At 36.5% G+C, this 19286-nt stretch overlaps 1 protein-coding gene across 1 annotated transcript in view; it reads right to left on the reverse strand.

Moving 5' to 3' along the window:
- ZFHX4 (zinc finger homeobox 4) overlaps nucleotides 1–15954 on the reverse strand; it is a 186232-nt gene extending 170278 nt beyond the window's left edge. Inside the window, exon 1 of the mRNA XM_070940482.1 lies at nucleotides 15631–15954. The gene's annotated coding sequence lies outside the window, so the exon portion shown is untranslated. The remainder of the gene's footprint in view (nucleotides 1–15630) is intronic.
- Between the last annotated feature and the right edge of the window lie 3332 nt (nucleotides 15955–19286).

Here is a 19286-nt window from a genome sequence, read left to right on the forward strand (position 1 = left end):
GATAAATAACAAAGCAACATTTTCTCATGTCTTTCTTTTACAGAAAGGTGCATCTGAACAGCAGTGACCCAGTAAAATTTAAACAGTAATCCTTTGTCTTATCTATGCAAAGTAGGATTAGGGTTACAATGATGACTGCTTAATCCCTTTGATTTTCCTTTGCTGTATAAATATTAATCTACAAATCAATCAAGTCCTGTATTGTAATGCACACAACATACTTTGTGAAAGGTTATGTAAATTATAATCATTTTACAAGCTCCATCTGAAAAGAACTTCATGCTTTCCTTTTCATCCCAAACTCTGTATTGGATTTAAAAATTGAAATTTTGAACGCACAAAATGAAAGACTTGAACCCTTAAATTTTCAAAATTCATCCATGAAAGAGATTTTCCCCTTAATAATACACTGTTCTGCTTTCATAGATGTTTAAATTACCAAATCTACTATTTTTAGATACTACCAATTACGGTAAGTAAATGTCTTTAATTTTTGTAAGAGTGTTTTTGAAAACTTAATGAACTCAAAAAGTGTAAATGTGAGAGACCAGATGTTTTCCTATAATCTTATGTTTTGAAATAGGTTACTGACACATTTTATAATGTCATAAATACTGCTGTGCCGGAATAATCCTATAGAATACATTTACTGTGGAGTTTTAATTTGTTAATTCAAACCAAGGATTAGATTCAGGCAAGTTTGTTTTACTTATGAGTAAAACTATTGAAAACATTGAATTTTAAATTAGTGATTACGAAGTCTTAAGTTAGTTGCTATATTTCTTCTAGAAATATGGACCTAGTTAGCAATCCTTGCAATTCTTACTTATTTAACTGTACTGCAATAGTAGGCAAACAGTAAAAACAGTAAATGAGAAAATAGATCTTCAGTTATACATAGTACAAAATGAAAGATACACTACTACTTAAGGCTGTGGAAATACTGTACTTAAGACACAGCCCATGAGTGACAGTTCCTGCAGAATACATAGAACTGGGAGTTATTTTCAATTGGACAGGTTTCAATAAAATACATCCAGACATACAGCATCATTTAATATGATTTCATCTTAAACATCTAGTTTGGCCATAGAATTATTTTTTAAAAAAACATAGTCATTAATATTGTTCTAGAGTAATCTGCCAAATTTTGTTTGGCTAGTGCAAAATCAGATGGGACTTCTGTTTTTATCAAATAGGGCCTTTCATCATTTTTTTTCAGTGGAAGTTAATTTGACTCCTCTGCATAAGTGAAGTGAGCAATTCAGTAATTAACTTTTGTGTTTTAAAATGTATAAACTTTAATTGGTTTTCATTGTAAACAAACAAATGTCAGCCACAATTATAAGCTCTTTGGTTTAACTACATATTATTCCTTTACAAACAAACCTGATGTCAGACAAATTAAAATCAAGTAGCCGGCTATTTTAAGTTGAATTTTACATGATCTGCCAATCACTTGATTACTAAACTTTAATATCATTGTAGGAAAACTATTTTGGTAAAAATAATTATAAGAATTTCAACTAAGACAGGCTTAATTGTATTGATTCAAAAGATGCATACGTAGAAAAAGCATGTTGAAAGAGTAATGTTATCTTCAATCTACAGTTACCATTCAAACAAAATTACCTGGTATGAAAAAAAAAAAAAAGCAATGTTGGACTCATGTTTGCCTCCCCACCCATAAAGAACCAACTGAAGTAGTTCTTTCGCTTACCATCTTTGAACTTTAAACAACAAAATATCAATGTGAAACAACTTCAAGGCATGAAGACTTGGAGGTTTATTTACTGACTAGTGTATCTATTAAGACCAGGAACAAGTGGAGCTGTCAGGATGTAATGAAGGTAAATGATTAGTTAGCACCGAAGCTGAGCTCTTCTTCAATGCAATAAGAGTTAATTAAAGTTTACCACCAAACATCAACCAAAGCAGGATGTTGATCAGGTTTCAGCATTAAGTGCAAACAGACAATGGTTGGCAGCAATTAGTGTAACTATCAAATGACATGCAACAATAATTATACATTTAAAATAGCTCAATGTCTGGTGGGGAAGGGGAACCTTATCAGCCCCCTTTGACTACAGTACAAATATTCAAAGAACAGGAAACAGGTGTCAGATATTTCATGTTAGCACTGTAAATCAATAGAATCCAACAATAAAAACACACTACCAGTATACAACTATGTTATCTGTAATGGAGGAATTTACTCTTCATGAAAGAGAAGAAAATTAACTGCTTGCTTGCAACAAAGGGAAGTGGTACCAAGATCAAATAAAGCACTTGTTGTAGCCTTTCAAAATGACATATAAATAAGCTGGCAAATGCTTGCAATTTAAAACCAATGTTTGGGGCCATTTTATTTAAAATTTTAAATTGGATGCAAATTATTCTGCCATTTCAACCTTTTAGTTGCCTCTTTTTCACAGAGAGTAGAGGTGAAACAAATGTCTGAAACCTTATTTCAAGGATCCCTTACTTCTTTTAGCTTATGTATACTGGATGGAGAACAAACATTACAATGCTGGGACAAGAAGCCAACATTAGGATAGTTGTCTTTGATAAACAGGACTAGCTCAAAATGTTTTATGAGTCATACAATTCAAACAGCATCTTCTGTTATGCAATTGACAATAAAAATAACTCAACTATGATAGTCTTTGTCACTCACAAAGAACTGAATAGACCAACTTTCTCACTGGATTGCTATAGTTGCTTGAAGAGTGCCCAAAGTGTAGTCATTGAGATAATTGCATCTATTCTATTATGGAAATGGATTTTTGAGTTGGTTGCCTCTATGTCAAACACTAATCAGAAGACATACTTGGTATAAAACCTCATTAAAGATACATATTCAAGCATTTACGAGGACATTTATCTAGATGTAACCTCTACACAACTTATGTTTTATCATGAGGAACCATTTAAATTGTATGAAGAAGGTTTTTTGACAAAGTTTCTGATAAAGATTGATGGATAACTTTCTCATGTATAGGACAAAAGAAAAGTTTCCTGTATGATCAATAATTTGATGAGAAACAGGCAGCCATGTGTAGGAATTAACAGTTCTTCCAACTGAGTGATTTAGGAATGAGATTCTATGCAAAGCCATATTGGGACCAATATTTAAACTATTCACCAGCTATAAGAAGTTGGCAATGAGGTGGGCATCTGCAAATAACCATTTTTAGGATACTTAAGAGATCAAAAGGTTCTCTGGGATTTGGTGAATAAACATTCCAAGGACAAAATCCATTGAATGTAAGCGTAAGAAGGATAGGAAGTACTACCCTTTGGAGTGAATCATTTTCCTTATATCTTTGTTTCACATATTTTCTGTATTTCATGCAGGAAATCAAGGGACCATGCATAAATCTTCCTCCTGTGGTTATATCCTGATAATAATCCCTTGAGAAAGGTGGGAGTAAGTGATAAGACCTTTGTGAAAGTCACTCAGGTAAAATTCCTAGTAGAGATAAACTAGAATCTGGGTCTTTCTGAGCCCTAGTCCAGGACTTTAAATATTTTCATATAGACTTTTACTTACATTTTATGACAAAAGTGAAGTTAGCTAACCATGATGTCAGGGCCATCATGTCAGTTAAGTGGATCAATGCAAATATCAGTTTAGATGCATGAAGCAGTTACTACTGCTGCTAAAAAAGCAAATACCATATTAAGAATAATAAAGGATTAAAAAATAAAATGGTCTATTTTAATATGTGTATCTATGATGCAATGATACTTGCTATAATGTACCCTGTTCTCAAAACAACTCAAAAAAGAGAAAATAAGATGCAGAATATGTTCGGAGTCCCGCTGGTACAACTCCATTCTGGAGGAAAGTTACAACTCTCTAAGAGTTTTAACTTTGGGGGGAAAAAAAACCCTCCAGATGACAGTGATATAAACATATGAGCAGCCTGTGCAGAAAATTAATATGAAAAAGTTTTATTTATACATTTATATTAATAGATCCCAAAATGGTTCCATAAAACTCAATAGTTGTAGAACAATACAGAGCAAATGAAAAACTGCTTCTTCAAAGAAGAATCAAACAAGTATTTGCTATTTACTGCAAGGTGTATTTATGGCCTTTGATGGCTTTAATGAGGGGGAATGTTGTGGTATATAATGTACCAGTATGTATTAGTTATGGAGAACACTAACTAGGAATTTCTGTGGTTCTCCTGGTAAACTTCCTATAGGCATCTTCTCGGCCACTGAGGAAACAAGATGCGGGATTAGATGGGCCTTTGATCTTATCTGTACAGTTCTTTTTACATTCTTTTAAAAGAGACCCAGGAAACATGCTACTGTTAGTGCTCTGGAGAGACAAGATATAAATGTTTTCAATGAGTAAATATCACTGTTTTAGCTAATATTCCCTTTGATCTAAGTTACTGATTAGTGCCACCTATTGGAAGTTAGCAGAAACACTTTTGAGTAAGAAAATGTATATTGCTCCATCTAAATTTACTCTGAGTTTACAATTAGAGAGTTTACAACCAGAGAGAGGCAAGATCACTATTGCAATTTGTAACAATAAGTTCAGAGCATCCTTGCATGTACCCTGAATGCTAGATAATTTAGAGAGGAAGAAAGAAACTTCAATAGATAAGTCAGTATCAGGTTTGAAGTCAATGAAAGTAATGCTATCTAGTCACAATTTGCCTGACTTTTTTTAAACTCAGCTTTGGCAAATATATAGTAAGTTGAAATACTCACATATCATATTCACTTTAAATCACAAAACTCTGTTCTAAAAAGCGTTGTTTCTTCTTTTAAGGAATAAATTACAATGTACTGGTAACTGGCTATGTATTCCAGGTGGTTATAATTCCATTGTTACAGCAGGACTGTCATTTAAAGTGAAATAGTCTGCAACCTTAAAGTAACTGGCTACTGCTCTAGAGAAATGTACATACTTGCAGCCAGCATAGTTGCATTTTCCTAAATAGTGAATCTTTGTGTTTCAAATATGAAACAAAATAGTATCAAATATGAAACAAAATAGAAAACAATAATAGTACATTATTCTGTACTACTATAAGCACATAATCATCATTCTGATCAGCTTTAAAACCGGACAAATAAACCAAGAGACTGCAAAAAGTTTGTATGGAGAGCTGTCTCAAACTTTACCAAAATAGTACAAATGATCTGCACTTCCTCATTCCCTTTCTTATGAAGAGAGGAAGTAGATGGATATGCCTGCTGTTTCTTAAAGTGACCACTGGACATGATCAGTGATTTACTTATTGAAACTGGACGAAAGTTCATTTCTAGTACAAACAAAAAGAGCTACAATATGTAAAATATATGAGTTAAAATTCTTGGGGTGGAAAAAAATCCATAATTTAGCTCTTGATGATTAGATTACTTCCCCAGATGTATATGCATGTAACTAACAACAGATAAATGCTAAAAATTCATCATTTTACCATTTTTTATGATTCAAACAGATGATATCTTTCACTATAGCAGACTAATGTCGAATAAAAAAGCTGCTTAAATAGGTTGCGATGCTAAATACATTTGTAGTGGAACATGTACAAGTTTCCATCACATTTATTTAATACAAAGCCTCATTATTTTACAATTATTTCTCCCCATCTTGGAGCATTATGATCAAAATGGACTTCACCCCCCACCAAAACAAATTACATTTTCCAAACATCTTCTGCTCTGCTCTGGCTTTGTGCACAGAGTTAGCTAATCTAAGCATTTCCCTAGAGCTGCATTTAAGCTATGGCCCACTCCCAGCACAAAAGTGTCTCCAAAAGCACTTTCACCCCCTTCAGCACTCATGCGCTCATTGGTCCTGACATTTTCACTTCAGCCATGACAAATGAGCTGATAGCTGTGATCAGATTGCACACAAGTACTACTTTATCTAAAGACATATCATTAACTCTCATCACTATCTTCCAGTATGATTCTTCTTGTTTAATTTGTTGTGAAAATGCAGCTGAGTTTTAAAGCATCAAAACCTTAAGTAACCACAAATAAACACCACTAAATAAAAAGGGGCAGATTTGGACAGGATCAGAACATGACTACCATTAACTAAATGTGTCTCAAGGGACTTAAGTAACTGTACTCAACCTCTGCCCTAGTGCAAACATGCCATTTGAAAGTTTTCTAAAGGTCCCTTCCCCCTTGGTAGATTGCAAATGTTCTCTCTCTCTCTCTTTCTCTCCCCTTTCTCTCTCCTCTCTCTCTCTGAGAAACATAAATATAGGGAAACAATCAAGCATAACTAATAAATTTGGAAACCAGTTTCTGTCTCTTAAAATGACTCAAGCTATCTTTTCTTAACATGAATCTGCCTTTTCTACCAGAAACGCTTTTCACTTCGGTGTTAGTGAAACCAGTTGGTTTTTATAATCTATAATAGCAACGTTCGACCTAAACTATTTGGGGGGGGGAATAATAATTGGGTGCATTCTGAACAGGAGAATTGTTCCCTAACGGCTAAAGAACCTAAGTTCCACTTACACAGTTGTCACTGAATCTAGAAGCTTTGCAAGGTATATTATTTGTAACTTTTCCAAGCAATTCATCTGAGAATAAACATAAAGGCAGAGTCAACTGTGGCACAACAGATCTTGGGAATAGGGGTCATGCTTTGAGGTAAAGTGCTATTCACTTCTAGACCATGCAAGGAGCTTTTTATTCCTGTCCTTATTGGAATCAGTTCCCCTTACCAGAGCAAGAACAAAGCCAAGTGCTCATGTGAGGTTTGTGTATAAATCAGAGGTAAGCTACTTTAAGTGTCACTTGTGATTTTCCTGTTGACAGTGTTCACTTAAATAGACTGCTAGGGCTAGCCATACTGGCAAATCTTAATAGTTCTTAATCTGCATCCTCCTTTTTTGGGAAAAGAAGTTATTTGCCCCATTTTTAAAAAATCCAAATAACTTGTGTAGCATCGTCTATGATATCAGATTGTGCCATGTCAAATGCCAAGTATTCATGAATAAAAGCAAATATTACAATTTTTGCCTCTTGAATTCTTTTTAGTAAAAAGTATTATTTCATTTCCTATGATTAACAAATAATGACATATTATTTAGCAACTAGATCAGTTTCAAATATTGTGATTCCTGTAATTATCTGGATAAGAATATTACTGAAAAACATGGTTTGTCCTTAATACAATTTCTATATTTAAAATCTCTAATATAAAATCTTCAGAGAGCTTTTATTTTAAATAATTAACTAGTTGGTACAATGCTAACATGTTAAAGATAATTATAATGTGCACTATGATGGCCAGAAAACTTTTTATCTGCCTAATGATGTTGACAATGCAGCATTTAAAAATGTATTTTGATTAAGGTGCAACTTTATAAAGAACCGATACATTGCATTTGATGTTGTACATTTTAAACTATTGAGTTTATTGGTTACAGTATGGGAAATAAACAAAATTTAATGTCATCATAATTATTTGTCAAATGGTTCTTTGTATGAAAACAGTTTCATCAGCCCTATTACTTTGAAAACACAACAGGATTTAGGCCAATGAGAAACTGAATAGTACATAGCAAGGGAATGTAAGAAAAGTTGCAACTACTATGGCAGATTAAAACTTTATATTCTACTATATTTTTTTTTCAGACACAGGAGGAGTACTCTAAATTAGGCAACTGCAATTCATTGGTTAATGGAAAAGTAACAGTAATTGGATCAGAATTGAATAGATAAAGCAATCTTTGGAAAATAATTGAATTGAAAAAAGGCCATTATACTATTTTTAAAAAAGGAAAAGATGAAAGGTCAGCCACAGTGAAAATTATACTGCACTTTCACCTAAATTTAGTACTCACAGAACAGTTCTGGAAAAGTTCTGGGAAAGTTTGGTTTTCTCTATTGTTCTGGGTCTTTTGTATCTTAACCTCAAACAGGAAATTTCTGCTTTGAAGTCTTGAAGCAGGTAACAACATAGACTGAGACTGCCAGATTTTGTCTGGAGCAGGTCTTTTGAATTTCACAGTAATCAGGATTGCCAAAATGAAATGGGTACAGTTCTCTCATATATATATATATATATATCTTAAACAAACTTCGAAATCATAACAAGGCAATTTTACTAGGGTCACAAGTTAAGTATGAAGTAGTGTTGAAACCACCAAAAATAATTTAGTTTTCCTAGTTAATATTGCAACATGTTTTGTTTACAATGATTTTTTTTATCTTACATTTGTTTTTAACTAGAACAAGGTTCCCCAGCTGATATATTGGGATAGATTTAAATAAGCAAATGTTACTGTATATGTTTAGTGTTTACACATTTAAGACTATAGGAAATAATTTTCTATGCAGCCTGGATATTGATTGCTTTGTTATTATATTCTTCCTTATCCTTATGCATGCATATTATATTTTTCGGATATGAATTAAGAATGAATAATTTTGAGGGCAAAATATGAACATATCCCCAAATCATAGAGCTCTTTGTCTTGTCTTACAACACATCCTACTTCTGCCATCTATGTGACAAATCTGTGTTGCAACAACAATGGTCTAACATGTACATTGGTCTAATACATTAAACAAATAAACAAACCATGTCAGAATCTAAAAACTGACCACGTTTCCCAGCACTGCCATCAACAAGCAAATACATCTTGAATATTCAAGTGAACCAAAATTGGTTTTTCTAACAATGATCAAGTGGTACACATCCACTAAATCAAATCCAAACAGAAGCATGCATGTGTGTTAGTGTTGCTTTAATGGCTACTTACTGGCATGCAGAGCAATGGAAATTCCCTATTTTAATCTGCAATCCAATATAGCAGACCAGGAAGTTAAGCAAGACAAAAGGTAAAGCACAACATTTTGAATCACTGCAGAACCATTTTCGCAGGCTGCACTTCATATTTAGTGTCCATAAACCTTACAGTTGTTCCTGAAACTTGTAATTTAAACCTTCCACCGAAACATTGCCCTACGCAGAGTTGTTTGCTAAGAAGAGACTTATGACGAGACTAAGTCTGCAGGTCCCAGACAACAGAGAGCATAGCAATCTACCAGCGTCAAACTCTGAGGCACGAAATGTCAAGAGATTAGGAATGGGAACTGAAAATATAGTAGAGGATGGCACATTGGTGATATAAATAAATTTTCATTGTACACTTGTTAATCCTGCTCCATTTTTTTTTTAATATGAGCTAATGCTCCAGTGTCAAAATATATTTTTCCTGTGTTCCTTGCTTTGGTCCCTTTTCCTGATGTTCCAAATGCAAAAGATAACATTTTTTGTCAAGTGTATTTAGTCATCAAAATTTCAAATTAAAATATCAATATTAAACACTTAGTTACATATACACCATAATGAGCTTTTTTCCCTTCATTTTTCATTCATAAGCAAAAACTGAACCATGTTGGCTGTATCAAGCTTTTACTATACTAAAAAAAAGCCAATTAAAATGTCACTTAGCTTTAACTCAAACAACACCCAAGCAAAATATATGACTTGATTCTTTGATAATGTCTTTCCTACAAGATGTTTATAATGGAAGTACATCTTTATTGTTTTATTCAAAAAAATTCAAGATTTTGTCATCATAAAAACCGGTTTCTCCTGTGTCTGGTCTGTTAGATAAGGGAATTGCCTCTTAGAAACAGTCACGTGCTTCAGTCTAAGCCTATAATACTTACAGTATTGACCTGTATTCATGGAAGTTTATACAGTCCAATCAGATCACTGTTACAAATATAAATATTCTGTTTGTTTAAAAAAAGTAACTTTCAGACAACTTCTAGGCAGTTCTCAAAATTAGAAAAACAAATATACTTTAATGTAGATACCATACTTTAACATTGTTTTTCTTAAGTTGAAACCTCATTGGAATCCCATGCATATTATAAAAGTACTTGATACTTAATATGATAAAATTATTTCAGTCATGAAATTGAGATCAGCCATTCCTAAATAAAATTCTAATATTTTTTTAAAAATCTCCCACTAGACAGGCCCTATCATTGCAAGGTTTTAGAATAGCAAACTTATAACGAAGATAAAACAAAAAGGACTTATGAGAACACTGGAATTGCAAAATCAGAAAATGTCCAATTAAACATCGTTCATCCACACTAATGGGCATATACTAAATCTGTTTCTATATTCAAAAGAAGTGGGCATTTATCTTCTGTAAGGCTATGAAACTTTGGCAGGTTATGTGTTCTACACAACCTCATTTCCCATTCAGTTGTTAAATCAGTAAGACTATTGTATAAATTGAAGCATATTCAGAATCTGGTCATCAAGACCATTTTCTCAGATTTTCGTAGTAGAATTCTTACATAGTTACACAACAACCATGTGTGACAATCACAAGCTGTCAAATCTAGAACAACAATCTAGAACAAAAATGTCATGCAACAAATTACCACTGTTTTAAATAGACTTATTCCTAAACAAAGATACAGTCTGACTCTTTACCTAAGCATACATAGAGCAGCCTAGGTTTCCGCTTGTTTAACACAATACAAGTCATATAAACTAATGTTAACCCATGCATCATTTCAGTTATGCGTGGTTTAAAAATGCCACTTAGAGCACATGTTGCTTACTTAATAAAATATATTCATTTCTTTTTACACTAGCAAATTTAACTTTACAGGCTGATTCAAATCATTTTCCTCCCCTATACAGTAATGGCTTCAGAAAAACAACAACAGTACACTAAAAAACACTAACAAAAAAAACCCAAAACACTAACCTGAAAAACAGAAAAGATACTTGGCATGCAGACAGATCTTTATTTCTCCACACTGCATCTGACTTTCCTTATAGATAGAACCAATTGTCATTTTCATCTGTTCCTGCTGCAACTCTATAGCTCCTTGCTTGATAGTAAATTCCACTGAATTCAATAGGGCTTACTTTAGTAGACATACATAGCCTTACACAATAAATGTATTTTAACTATATCAGTTACAGTTGAGAGCATATAATTAGACACACAGATCACATTGTCAACAGCTAACCAATTACATTCCTACCTTTAGGCCTCTTCCTGGTCCATTTAAGTCTATAGATATTTTATCACTAAATTTGATAGGAGTATGGGTATTTAGTAATGACTTATGAGCCCACTGTTTACATATTAAAAACCGAAGTCTAAAGTATGCCATCAATGACACTTACTGCATTCAAATTTCTAGTTAGATTCTATTTCGTGTTATCAATACAGTAGCATCAAACTCATAAACGTTACGGTTGTATACTAGAAATAAATCGTTTCTACTCTTGCACAGTTCACAGGGTCAAGGTCTATTCTTTCAACACCAACAAAATAAAAGCACCATCAATTAAAAGAGCTAAACTATACCTTATGAATAGCACATTCAAAAGCTAAGCTTCAGACTACCTGACCTCCATTTATTTTTCTTGCTTGATTTTTAAAAAAAAAAAAAACTCTTCTTCCCACAAACACAGATATTCAATAGTCAATACCTGATTAGCCTGTAGTATTTCTATGACATACAAACCTGGATCTATCATCTTCTTTCTAGCTGCATCATTACATACATATTCATCAGCCTGATGATGAAAATTCAAGGCATTTTTATAAAGTTGCTGAAATCTGAGCTTCTGCTTGTTTTCTCAAGTCTTGGACAAACATAACTTTAGGGTGAGCTGAGCAGAGGAGAGAGAAAGAGAAGCTTGCATTTTCGTCTTCCTTTCATCTTAGTCATTCAGTCAACCATTCAGTGCCCTATTCAGCAGAGCTTTTCATTATGCAAAAAAATGCTAATCCTTTCCGATGCTTTCACACTTCTATAAACCCCCATTCCTTCCACTGAAAAGCAATTATATCAGTTTACCTTTCTGTCAAAAACAGGATTAATATTCCAAAACCTGAATCTCTTTTGTTTTTCTATCTTTTGCTTGAGGAAACCAGAGATTAATAGAGGACATTCTCCTTAGAGCCAGAATGCATTATTTTAAATATGATTCTGTTAAGCCAGAGAAGAAAAGGGGAGAGATGAGGAGAAGGGGGGGGGCTTTAGTTGCTGCGGAAACTCCTTTCTGTGGCAGAACTGACCTTCTCTTTCCCGAGGCTTGAATAGAATGAGCCTCACTCTGGTCTATTAATCAGAAACAAATTATGAAAGAATGTAGCTGGACTGGTTGACACTATCCTGTCTTGGGAGACTCAGTAACAGCGTTGTAACAATGTCCTCTTCATGGGTAATGAACAGCCATGACAAATGGGGGCTGAGAAACTATTTATTTGCATATGCAAATTATCACACAAAGGAAACATGTACAAACAAGTGTCATTGTAAGGTGGATTAGGCAAACAGCATTTTCTTTTTAAGACATTCTATACCCCAGAACATTAGTCAGCACAATTAAACCAGTCTCCATGGAGACTAATGAAATTTCACCATGGTATGAGTTAAATTAGATAGCTAGTTATGTGTTTTCCCAAACCAACTTGAAATCCATTATTGTCTCAGACAATACGGCAATTGTCCCAGACTGATCTATGCCAGTTCAACAAGCTCCTGAGTTGACAATTTGCATATGTTAATATAATTAAGCACTAATTATATGAAATCTGTACATCTTCAGCACACACTTTCCCTGGGCATTTTTCAATTTGAACCTTGGCCAAGACTTTAACCCTTTGAATTATCTGGAAGAAGGAAACCGTGCCTTGTGGGTACAGCCCCAAGGCAGATGCAGGAAAAGCTCTTCCTTTCTAAATACAGGGCTTAACCTGACTTTTCCTATTTCCATCCACAAAGTCAATTTTTATTTTTTTAAAATGCAACCCAGTCACTACGATCTTGCTTCAAAGCTTACTAAAATATTTAACATTCGGCTAAATAAAAGGGTTGCCGATTCATTAATTGTCAAGTTTGAAATTGTCATACACACACACACACACACACACAAATCTAGACTGATCTCAATGCTATGACAGCAATAAAAAAAGGAATGAGGACAGAAAAAAGAGCAACCAGGAACTAATGAGCTTTACATAAATATATGCTGAAGCAATTAAGCAGTGTTAATTACTATGACAGCAGTTAATTGAATATAATTAGATATTTTAAGCCACTGACTATTGCACAGTTAAGATTAATTTTATTGAGATTAATTGTAAATAAGAGTAGATTAACCGTGTTTTGACAGGCAGGCAGAAGAGGAGGAATCAGACATTCCCCCTCTTAAAAAAAACCCATATATTATTTTAATGTCACACCTTAGAAACATCTCCTCAATAAACATGACTTTTCAAAACCAAACAGACAGGAAGCTTGAAGAAAAGCAAACAGCTTGCAGAGATTAAAGAGTCTTTTGTCCCTTTTTCATATGTATTTCTTTTAAAAGACCAAATTAAGTAAGTCTGGTATACATTTTTTTAGGAAGGAACATTTCACACCGAATGGAAAAAATGCTCTATCGCAGACAAAATCCATGCAGCTGTTCGGAACTTAGCCCAGATGGTCTGAAGCTATAAAATACCATCAAAATGATAGAACTAAGGGCCTTTCCAAAATGTGATAAAGTCGCAACCTTGTGTGTGACCTAAATTTTCAGCCATCTATAGCTTCTTCCTTGATCCTTTTTCAATCTAATCATAAATATTCAAAAGACCTCTTTTAATGCAACGCCACCAATGCACAACCACTTTAAAAGGCTAATATCTTACTAAAAGGTCCCTTTGTTAATTAATACGATACAACTAATATCACTCAGGCACAATAGCAGACTTTTTATATCACTTAGCTTAATTCACTTAAAATCTTATTTTTAGCCAGTCTTCAAAGATCTAAAGAATACTCACTGCAAAATAATCCAAGCATGCTATTGGAAAAAGCATCAGAATGCTAACAAATCACAAACAAGCAAAGAGCCTCAATTGATTCCAGAATAAATCAATAAGGGATTAACACAATATTTTTAAAGCAGTACAATGTATATATCATATAAATGAATATATCATATAAATGTATATATTCAATACCTTATTATCTCTATATTGAGGGAAAAAAAGGCTTTACAGTATTGCGCATGTTCCTATATTGACTATCAACTCCTTTAGTCTTTTAAAGCAAAAATCCCAAAATGGTATGTGAAACAAGGCTACAACAAGCCATTCTGCAGTGAAGGATTTTAAATCATCCAGCCTCTTCTAATAGACTTGAGACTTATTGAGGTAGAAACCATAAAAAATGAAGAAGGGAAATTTAATCCCTGAAATATTGATTTGCACATTAATATCATATAGGCAGAGGGCAATTTGGCTTCATGGAAATGACACATTGTCGACCCTTGCTGAAGTCAGAGCCAATCTAACTGCTGAACATGTCTGAATCTCAAGAGTTATTAAGGGCTTCCCTTCTTGCCTATATGACTTTTCTCCAGCCTACCAATGCAATCTTAAATGTATTATCTTTAAGAAATAATTGTAAAACCTCAGGGGTTTTCCAGTTAATGGAAGGAAGGCTAAACCACATCAGATTCTGAAATGCAACATTAAACCCTTGCAATCAACAAAACCACCTCAATTCTCATCCATCCAGTGCAGGATCTAATACTGTTATTAGAGATAATCAAATTTCATTGTGTAAATTTAGGCTCATGGTCAGAGTGGAAGCAGTAAATTCTGCAATATTAAACAGTGATTTTTCTCAGCACTTCTTTACATAGTCCCTGATGATGAACAATAAAATATTTTGCTATAGATGCACAACCCTGTATCTATTTTAAAAGATTCGAGAGATACATACTTTTCCTTACCACTTGAATTTTTAGAAAACAAGCTAATATCATTCCTAAACCTACCAAGCAGGTACTACCACTACTATTACTGTGACTTATACAGATGGTTTATTTGACCTTTCTTTGTTCTTTGAATAGATTTCATTTTTGAAGATTTATGACCATTGCCTTCTATTTAATTGACCTTATATGTTCATTCCCACAAGAAGGAAAACTGAATACATGTTTGCCTTCCAGAAAGCCTTCAAAGCCCAAAGCAATGCCAATGGGATGCTACAGCCACAGTGTATAGATCCTGGAGTATGAATATTCAGCTAGGCTCACTGAATAATCTGAGGGAGCCTCTGCACTCAAGCCAGGTGCAAGAGGTTAAAACAGCTGGCTAGCCATCTTTCATCTTGGTATGCCTTCCTACTGTTTGAAACTGTCTCACGGTCCTCCCCACAAGCAGGCAGTCCTCCCCACAACTATTTTACACACACACACACACACACACACACACACACAGAGAGAGAGAGAGAGAGAGAGAGAGAGAGAGAGAGAGAGAGAAAGACAGAGAGAGACAGAGAGAGACAGAGAGAGACAGAGAAACAGAAAGACAGAAAGCTCCAGTTGTATTCTTTCTCCAAAATCTCACTGCAGAAAAGGAAACTCTTTCAAAGTCCAAAGTATGAAACTAAATGATTATATTTAAACAGTCAGGTTTTTTTTTCCTTTTCCAACCCTTCAGCCCTGTTTCATTTGTAGTATTTTCATTCTCCCCCTTTCCTTTCTGGCTTTCCAAAAGCCAAGTCCCTTCTCCCTGTCAGCTTTGTCAGTAAATAGAAAGTAAAACAAGGGTTGATGGCACTGAGAGTGTTACATACCCAGGCTGTGTTTTTGCATTGCTCTCAATGGAAGCGATCGATGCCCATGTCACAGTGGTGTTCCCAATCGCAGCCAAGTGTCTGCCTCAACCTAACCAACAACAGGCAGGGCTTCCAAGGCTGCTGCTCACTACCTCTTCCTTTCATCCATCCACTTAGACATCCACCAAACTCTCAAAGACAGAATAAACTATCATCTGCTCTTCAATCACGGCTCTTTAAGGATCCAGCCACTGGAAATCCTTCCAAAGGGGAAATCACAATTTCAAATATACATATAAGAGAGATTTATCCAACCTTCAAAATCATCAACCCTCCTCTCCCTCCCTTTTTAATTTTTTTTCCTTCTGCCTTTTTCTTTTCTTTTCTTTTTTTTTCTCTCTCTCTCTTTCTTTTCCAGCTACCTGATCCTTGATTAAAATGGAACAGGGTTAATAATAATATGAAAAAGGCGATGAGAATGAAGGAGAGGAAATGCAACTGTCAGATACAGGAACAGTCAGACTTCCTGCCTGACCCTGCGGGGTCTGCCTCAATGTAAATCCACCATCTTCTGCCTGGCAAGTTGTCTTTTGGTTGAACTGATTTTTTTTTTTTTTTTTTGGTGGTAGTGGTGGTGGGGAGGGCGGGAGGGGGGGTGTAATGTTTGCGATGTATGCCTTGGTACCTAAGGTGGAAGAAGAGGAGGAGGAGGAGGAGAACAGGAGGAGGAGGAGGAGGGTGTGTGTTTTACTGAATGGAAGCGAAAAAGCCTCCTCGGGACGGCGCGAAGGCTGAATCCGGCTGGCTGAGCCTCTTCTCTCGGCTGGGCCCAGTGCCCCGAGCAGCCGAAGACCCCGAGACCCCCCCTCCCCCTCCAGCTGGCAGGTAACAAAAGGAATACAGCAACGTCTGTTTGGGGGGGAGGCGAGGGGTACGGCTGGGGAGCAGGGGGGAAGGGGCGGAGGGCACGGGGGGCGCAAAGTTTCCGATCCCCATGTTTACAGGCGAGGGCAAGGTTGCAAGGCAGGCGGGGGACGCCGAGACGCGCCTCCCTTAGCCGCCGCGCGAAGGGATGTATGCGCGGAAAGGAACCTCGGCGCCGCTTCCCTTACTGACCGGGAGAAGTACCCGTCTCACACTCGGCACGACGCAGAAAAAAGAATATATATAATATTATAATATATATATATATTATATATATATATATATAATATTTCTTTGGCACAAATCCGATGAAAATAACCTAACGCCGGAGCCCCACGCGGGAGAGAGAAAGGGAGGAAGGAGCGGAAGGAGGGCGCCGGCTGCCTTTTCACAAAGGGAAGAAGCGCTGGCCGAATCTTCCTCAGCCGTGCAGTCCCCCTCCGGCCAGCCTGGCAGCTCGGTCCGGCCAGGACGCCGCTCGCTAGAAAAGTGGCGCCCCGGGAAAGGCAGCAGCCGCTTCTCTTTAGCGGGCTTGCCTCGCTTAGTTGCCTGCTACGGCAGGAGCCCAGCCCGGCTGCTGCAAATGCCAGCACCCCACCTCGAAAGGACGCGCGCGCACACCCGCCGAGACCGGGGAGGGGGGGGGACACCCTCCGTCCCACCGGCACTCGCACCCCTCAGCACCAAAGCCAAATGCCAGCCCTGACCCCCCCAAAGCACCCTAAACTTTCCCCAGAGGCATCGCGCTCCGGAATCCGGGGTTAAAAGGGTGGGTGGGGGGGGGGGTGGGAAGAGAGAGAGAGAAAGAAGGAGAAGGAACAGGCAAAAGACTTTTGACAGCCGCGCCGTGGCTCAAATCAGCCCGTTTCCCAGATCGATTTTAAAAAGACACACACAATGCAAATATATATATATCTATATATCGTCTTCTACCAAACGTTAAAAGATTCTTCACTTAATCCAAAAGTTACAATTTGGAAAAAAAATGGGTACCCCAACCCCATCCTCCCGAAATTTAAAAGCGAAGGAAGCAGCTAAAAACGAGAAAAGAGATAGAAAAGGGGGGGGGGGTGAGAAAGGGAGAGATCGAGAGGATCAGTAGATGGGAGTGTATGTGTGCGTTTGTGTGTTTGTGTGTGTGTGTGTTTGTGTGTGTGTGTTTGTGTGTGTGTGTGTGTGTGAGAGAGAGAGAGAGAGAGAAAGAGAGAGGGACAGAGAGAGAGAGAGAGAAAGAGAGAGGCAGGCGGAGAGCGAGAGCGAAATATCAAAGATTGTGCAAGATCAGCTTGGAAAGATAATCGATACTCGACCTAAATTTAACACAAACTACTCAATAAAAGTTAAAGAAAAAACTTACTTTCCATTTCCCCTCGCAGTTCTTACTGGATCTTCGCCTCTCTGTTTTGTTTTGCTTTATTTACTTAACAGCTGATCACATCCAAGTAAACGACAGAAGGTTCATTAAAAATAATAATAAAAAAAATAATCCTCCAACTTTATTGGGTGAAAATAAAAATGAACAAGAAGTGGGGGCATGGAGCGGTCCTTTGGGGTCCGGGAGTTGTTAAAGCAAGTGGCGACCGCGGTCTCGCTGTTTGGTTGTGAAGGGGTTGGGAAAAGGAGGAAAGGAAATGAAAATCCGATATGTCTTTATTCTGCTAATTATTATCGTTTTAGCCCTGTTTAAAAAAATGGCTGATTAAGTTGAGTGCGCATGTCTTTGTGTGTCTATTCCCGATATGCACTCTGGGAATGAGAGAGAGAGAGAGAGAGTGAGCGAGCGGGGTGGGGGGGGGGAGAGAAAGAGAGAAGAGAGAGAGGTGTAATTAGCGAGGTGATCAACATTCTCCAGACTGCAAATGACGCGCAGCGCGGACTTACTGTCGCTGCTGCTGGGGACTGGCAGGGACTGCGGGAGCCACACCACTGGCCCCAAAGCAGAACGGGCAGTAGGAAAAGCAGCTTCACGGACACAAACACAAGTCTGCAAACTTCATTAGTAACACAGACACACACACGGACGCGCACACACACACACACAAATAGATGGCTGGGGGAAATTAGAGAGAGAAAGTGAGTGAGAGAGAGAGAGAAACGGCAAGGGAGAGAGAGAAGAGGCAGAGGGAAAGGAAAGAAGATTTGCTCTTCTTAACTGCTCAGGAATGTGAAAAGATATGGGTGCAAATTAATTATTCCTCCCACCAGGGAAGTTCTTTCTTTCTCTCTCTTCTCTGCCCCCCCCCAACTCTCTCTCTCTCTTTTTTTTTTTTTAAAGAAGAAAATATGCTTTGGATAATGAATGTGGAATGTGCCTCTGTATGGAAAGGAAGTAAGGCTAAGGCGGAATTTTTTACTCTTTCAGCCTTAAAGAATAATTTACATGTTGTTGAGGCTTTATTTATACACACACACACACATACATACATACGCCACTGTACATACATACAGTGATACTGTGTCTAATAACTATAGCAATGTATACATATTAAGAGGTATGCATTATTGCACACACCTATGGCAGTTTAATCTCTCTGGGGTAATTGGTCCAACAGCTCAACAAAAGTAAATTTATAATAACAAACAGTATTTTTAATGTGTAATCGCAACAATAAACAGAATTTTAAAAAAGCATAAACTATTGTCAGCACATAGGATTATAAAAAGAGAAATATTTTTGTTCTTGGGTTTGCTAAAGATATTGAAAGATATGAAAAAAGAGGATATGGGGGATAGCGCGTAGATGCCACTAT

Source organism: Pituophis catenifer, unplaced genomic scaffold (assembly GCF_029215685.1).
Source record: "Pituophis catenifer annectens isolate HBS135680 unplaced genomic scaffold, rPitCat1.0.hap2 SCAF_3, whole genome shotgun sequence".
NCBI lineage: Eukaryota > Metazoa > Chordata > Lepidosauria > Squamata > Colubridae > Pituophis > Pituophis catenifer.